Raw genomic sequence first — 6,256 nt, forward strand, 5'->3', positions numbered from 1 at the left:
TGGAAAGCACCGCACAGCTGTCTTGGTTGCAGGTCTGGTAAACATGCACAAATGTCATCATCTCCAATTCGTGGTTTTCCGCTCGTCGAGTAGCTACAGTAATGTGCCAAGACATACCCCGCTTCGCAAACCAATCACTTTGGCTTTCTCTAAACTTTCTTGGCAAGAACTTCATGGCCCAGTCCTGAAGCAGGAGTACGGAATTTTCATCGAGAGCATCAATCACCTCTATTCGGGCTTCATCCTGATTCACACAGCGAAGTAGGTGAGCTTTCCAATCCCAGATGTTTTGCTTAGCTTGCCGTTCAATGAAGTTCACCTCTTCTACCACGTCACTAGAGACGTTGCTATCAGACATCTTTTCGATTGCGTCATGTATTTCAGCAAGAACTGAAGAAAGTAGGTAACAGCGATCACAGGTTTCTAGATGATCGTGTGGGCAAATGATCTGATAATCCTTGTCCCTAGGGTCGCTTAGTGCATAAGCTCTGCAATGATCTGGAATGTTGGATTGCTTAGAAACATGCACCTGTGAAGACATTAATAAACAAAATTACTCAGACCCTAGATCAAATGTTACGGTTAAGGCGACTCGCTGGTTTTGCACTGGACATCTCTCACTTGGCATAACAAGACACCCGCTATGAAAGAGAGCTTACAGTAGCAATAAAATGAATTCGATCAAAGAGAAAAGAAATCCATTTAAGTTTTTCCAAGGTTTTCATCCACCTTCCACGTTCTTGCCATTTTGAAGCTCGCCCCAGTCCTCGCTTAAAGACGGAAGGAATCCAGGTGATGAGCCCTTTCGAAGCTCTACCTCAAAAACGAGCAAAGTGGCCCTTACCGGTCTTTCCAACGGCATTTTTCGTTAGCCGTATGTTGAACAAAGTAAAATTCTGTGCACTATCGCCAGCTTTATTGAAAAGAAGCGTGCTTACTTGTTGACTTTTGTCATGCGCACAGTTCATTTGCCTAAATATTCATATTCGTCAGCATGTTACAGTTAAAATGAGCACGGTAACTTCCACTCCACAAATCCATGCATGTTATGTTCAGTTCTTTTTTTAATACTAGGGAATCACCTTAACCGTTTCTGCGCAATTGAAGTATTAACATTAAGCAAAAATGCAACTCGACTTTTTTTAACCAAACGATCACCTCAACTGGTTCTGCGCACCGTTTTATTTCACTAGGCTATTTTTACATTTCTCCTAAATTGAAACTGCGTAGGAACGACAAATCGCATTAAGCGAAAGTGAAAGTCTGCACGAGCGAGCTTTTTCAACTAGCGCCAATTAAGCACATAAAAACATTGCTGCTTGAATCATCACCAAAATCCTCTCCTGCTCGTTCCCCAGAGAATCTTGGGAACGTGACTCAAAGACATTTTTGGTATCTTTGACTGGCACAATCGCTAGCTTCAGCTTGTTAATTGTAAAGTCTAGTGTTATTGCGATTTTTCTTATATACACAGACTAAAATTATTTTGAAGTTTACCTTAAAGTCGCCCTTTAGATAACGCTTTGCGGACTTAAGCCGCTCCTTTTGTTTCCTTGCCCAAGTCATTCCCATAAATGAATCGCCCAATCTAGTTACTACGTCATGGAGATCGTCGAAGGCTTGACTACCAGCACAACTTATATAATCTAGACCCTGTAGAGACTTCCTCACAGAGGCAGAACAGACATTGAGAATTCTCAAGAGTGTACTTCGGCTCAGTGTTGTGAAGCCACTTTCACTTGAATAAGCCAAGTACTGCTTGACAATGGACTCTGGCACCATCATACGAATAACATTAGGCACTGTGATGACTTCCTTTGTTGACAGTTTTATTGATTTCTGCCCGAAGGGAAGATCCTGAATGACATGGGTGCTCGTTATAAAGTCCAAGAAATGATCAAGTTGAGTTTGGGATACCGCCATTCGTGTCTGGGATGACTGCAGTGATAGTGCTACACCTCTACCCTCGACCAGGATATGCTTCCTTGCTTCACTGAATTGATACCTCGTCAGATTGGGAATCCATTTCTTAAGTGTCTTGAATGAAACCTTGTCTGCCATTATAGACAATATTTGTCTCCTGGTTTGCCAGTTACTCGCATTCCTGTAGTACTCAGCCAACGCCTCCATAAGCACTTCATCTACAGGCTCACGCTCGTTACCACTAGGGTTTTCATCGGAAGATTTGGTGATTTCCAAAGCTGTCCACTCTGATTTGGTGCTACTTCTTCTAGTACAGCATCAACTGCTTGATTTGCTTTGCGTAAGTGACGACGCCTCGTTCGTTCACTAGCCTCCTCCCATTGCGTCGTCAAAGGAAATCGCACCAGACTTATGTCTCGGGTTTCTAGAAAGGTGTTTAGCATTTCAAGTGGTTTACACTCCCGTTTGTCATGTTCACTTGCCTCGTTTGGCGAGTAGATACTTGTTGCTGGAGTCTGTAGTCCAAGGTAGGGTAAGGACGATGGTGTGCTTTCTGCCACTTGACCTACTGTGTCACTTGTTTGATCCTGCAGACGAATTGATGGATTGATTGATTAGACTGTTGACCCACATTATAAAAAGACATGTTAGTCTTGTAGATTAAGTACAGATAATAATATGAATCAAGTGATCAATCAACCAAGTAAGCAGAATGCATTAATTCAATCCTCTTTTCATATTAATGAAAGATACAATTCGCTCTGCATATCATATACTTTATATACGCACTTGGCATGTAAAAATTGGAGGTATCATAAAGTGATAAGTCTTCGAGAGTCAGAGTTGTTTTGATTATAATACAGATTAGCTTGTGTTGAAATTATAAAATGAGAGGGAGAGGTAGGGGCACCCTGCTAACAGAGCCTCCTTTTGCCTTCTTGATCGAGAAGGAGACAAGGAAGGCCTGCCTAAACCCCGTCAAACCTTTGAAGTCACCACAGCCCAAACTTCTGGACTAATCAGTCTTGTTTTCTCTTGTAAGCTTTTTTTTTTTCGAGTGCGAGCACCTGTTTTTTGATAAACCGATCGTCATAACTGAGCCCGCTGTTGCAAGCGCACGGCTTTTAGGCCTGGATTCGAAACCAAATCCTAGCAACATTTCGCGCATGCTCAACAAAGATCTTACTTGATTCTTGCAGAGTCTTTCTTGAGTACTGCTGGTAGGATGAGGAAGAGGTTGAAAGTGCCGCTATTTGCTTACGCAATCGACAATAGTTTCCATGTATTCTGTAAACGCAAAAACCTTGTTTCCATCAGGGTCCATCTTTGAGAGGGATTGGGAACGAGGCTGCTCAACCCCTTTCCTAGGAAAAAGTGACTTAGAGACAGTTACTAGTAAGCCTGTGTGCCAAATGCATAAAGGGGTGGAAGGGAAGAGAGATACTTAACAACCCTCGCTTCCTTTTTTCCCTGACTTCAACACAACTTTCGACGTCTCTCATGTATCTAAATTGTTCCGTCTGCGTGACAATAATTTGTAGGTCAAGAAAGATTATCCTACCAAAGACATCTCCGCCATTTGAAATGTTACTTCGCAATCGTCAAACGCAACTTCTGCAGTTTCTGTGTCAGGTTTCCAGTTCCCAGCCAACATTTTTCTGCAGTTAGGGCATACCCCTAAGAGATTACAAGTATCAGTAAGCACGCTATTTTAATTAGGATTGCACATTCAAGTAAAAAAAAAAAAAACGATCTCTTGAACATTATTTTTTTGACATTGCCCGAAGTTTAAAACCGAACAGGTGTATTGACGCCTTTTTTAAAAAAAATCAGTGAAAATGAATTCTGCAGATAAAATGAAATTAATTTGATTTATTTCAGCTAAATTATTTTCCTTTGTAAAGACGTTTTTTTTTTTAAGTAACTATTTTTGAAGAAGTACATTAGCGTTAGTTCCTTTATTTTTTAGAGTTACAAAAGGGATACAAACCTGACCCAATAGGAAGAAATATCCCACTCTGTTGTAGCACTGTTTGTGAACCTGCTTTGCTTAGACCTCTATCCGCTTTTGGCTTTTTGCTCACGTCCTTACAATGACCTGATAATATTGATGGTATTCTGCATTTGTCCGGAACTCGGCGTGTCCATCCAGTACCCAGAGATGCTGGATGAGCTGGACATATGGTCATTTGGTCAATATTTCGTGGAGAGGAAAAGATGGATGCCCTCGCCAGAATAAGCTCAATTTCATCAACTATGCCATGAAACGCAAACATTGCTTTATGCCCGTTAATATCTCGCTGACAACTAAGTAGAGGAATGCATCCCGTTGCTTTGTTTCTGTCTTTCCTATCATGACCACAGTGGCCTCCCACAATCGATACAAACGAACAATCACTTTCCATGATAGTTTTTCGACGGATTGCAACTAACTGGTTATAAATTCTCTTAACTTTCATATTTAAACAGGTGTCAAAAACTGATGACATCGTAAAATTAAATCAAGTACGGTAAACAGCTAGCGGATGACTTTTCGAAACCGTTCAGTTGTAATGAAAAAAAATATTACAAACATTTAATAAATTTACATACAATTTTGTCTCTTTTGTTCCTTAACAGTCTATTAATCCTATCATCCAGATTGAATTATTTTTCCATCTGACGCAATGTTATAACCACTGGTCCCTTATCTGTTTATCTCCTCCTTAATTAGTTTGGGAAGTCTGTGTTTATCCTTCAGGTGCCAATGTCACACAACTCTTTTGATCCGGCAGGTTAGTTTTGCAGGTTGCAGGTTGCAGGTTGCAGGTTGAAATTTACTGTGACTGTTACATGAATAGCTAACCTTAGGCCTAATTAGGCCTAAAAACGTTTCTTTAGGCCTCCTTAGGCCTAAAAACGTTTCTTTAGGCCTAATTAGGCCTAAGGTTAGCTATTCATGTAACAGTCACAGTAAATTTCAACCTGCAACCTGCAACCTGCAAAACTAACCTGCCGCTTTTGATCACGTTTTAAGACCAAAGGTATATCGGCAGCCCGAAAGTTCGCTATCAAAATTGAAGTTTTTGTGAGACCTAAAATATTTCAGTGGCAATGGATGTGAGATTTCGATCGACTGAAAAGAAAGGACTGCAATACTGTGAATGTAATAGTTCTGTCTGGGGTTACTTTCAAGCAACAGGATTCTCGACTTGGGGACTGACAATCGGCAGAAAACAAGATGTAAGTTAACCAGAACGGGAAAAACATCGAGGTAAAAAAATGTTCAGTACAGATTTCTTAAATACAAGTGGAATTGTGAGTTAACTTTCTAGTGGAGGCGTAAAGCTTTCGTGACTTGTCGCGCGCAATAACAAAGCGACGATCCCGCGATCCTTGCAAAGTCTCATATTTCCAGCGAAATTAATTCAACTTTAGAAGGTTCGTGTGAAGTACAAATAAAATTACCCCAAGCCAGTTCCTACATATGTTTTAGCACAATGTTTAAATAGCTTATAGCTTGAGTTTCAGGTAAAACCAAGGTGTAGCACATGCCTATAATTTAAAACGCAACTTACAGCCTAAATTTAAAACACGGTCAGTTGAAAAAGAACCCTAACTAAATTAAAATTGTTTATCTTCCAGATTATCGCTAAGATAAGAAATCACCACCAAACTAGCAGTAAAACCCTGTACAAATTGATTTAGTAGTGAATATTTTACCGCGCTTGCTTCCTTTTGGCTTGCGAGCGAACTTTTGACAAGGCCTCATTTTGCCTCAATTTTTGATTGTTTTCAAGTCACCGACCTCGAAAACTGATTTTGTCGATTTTCTCCTAATCGAAGCGCTCCTTTCAAAAACAAACTACACCACGTTTAGTTACTTGCTAACACCTTACTATGGACAAGATATGAGCGAAAACGATTTTTTGACTGTGGCCGCGAAATTTCGATTTTGCTCGATTTTTACAGACAGTTGCTCTTAAGTTGCTTATCTAATTGCGATGATGTTTCCAACTTTCATTTCATGTCCATTCCGCAGTTCAAATACACGAAATTTCGTATATTCTAAAATAATTTGATTTGCTCAAGAGAACATGAGGTAACAGACCGAATCCTTCTGCCCCATGATAATTGCACTGTACTTTCAACTTATTTTTAAATTTCGCGCCACGCGTGGAGGTTTTTTTTAACCTCGGCCCCGTGTACTCGCGGTGGCCTCGGTCGTCACTTATTTCTATCCCTCAAACTGACATTTCCCTTTTTATTCAACTTACACGACGTACAATCTACTTTAGACTTCCAATCTACTTCAACGAAACAAACATTTTAAACAAGCTGAGAAGATTCACAA

General features: G+C 40.3%; 1 long non-coding RNA gene across 1 annotated transcript; it reads right to left on the minus strand.

Annotated features, from left to right (window-relative positions):
- Nucleotides 1-2,295: 2,295 nt before the first annotated feature.
- LOC137982844 (uncharacterized) lies at nucleotides 2,296-3,606 on the minus strand. The gene is made up of 3 exons (XR_011118838.1): nucleotides 3,485-3,606; nucleotides 3,110-3,210; nucleotides 2,296-2,510 (listed from the first exon to the last, which is right to left on the minus strand). It is a non-coding gene; the product is annotated as an uncharacterized lncRNA (long non-coding RNA).
- Between the last annotated feature and the right edge of the window lie 2,650 nt (nucleotides 3,607-6,256).

Source organism: Montipora foliosa, chromosome 13 (assembly GCF_036669935.1).
Source record: "Montipora foliosa isolate CH-2021 chromosome 13, ASM3666993v2, whole genome shotgun sequence".
Lineage (NCBI taxonomy): Eukaryota > Metazoa > Cnidaria > Anthozoa > Scleractinia > Acroporidae > Montipora > Montipora foliosa.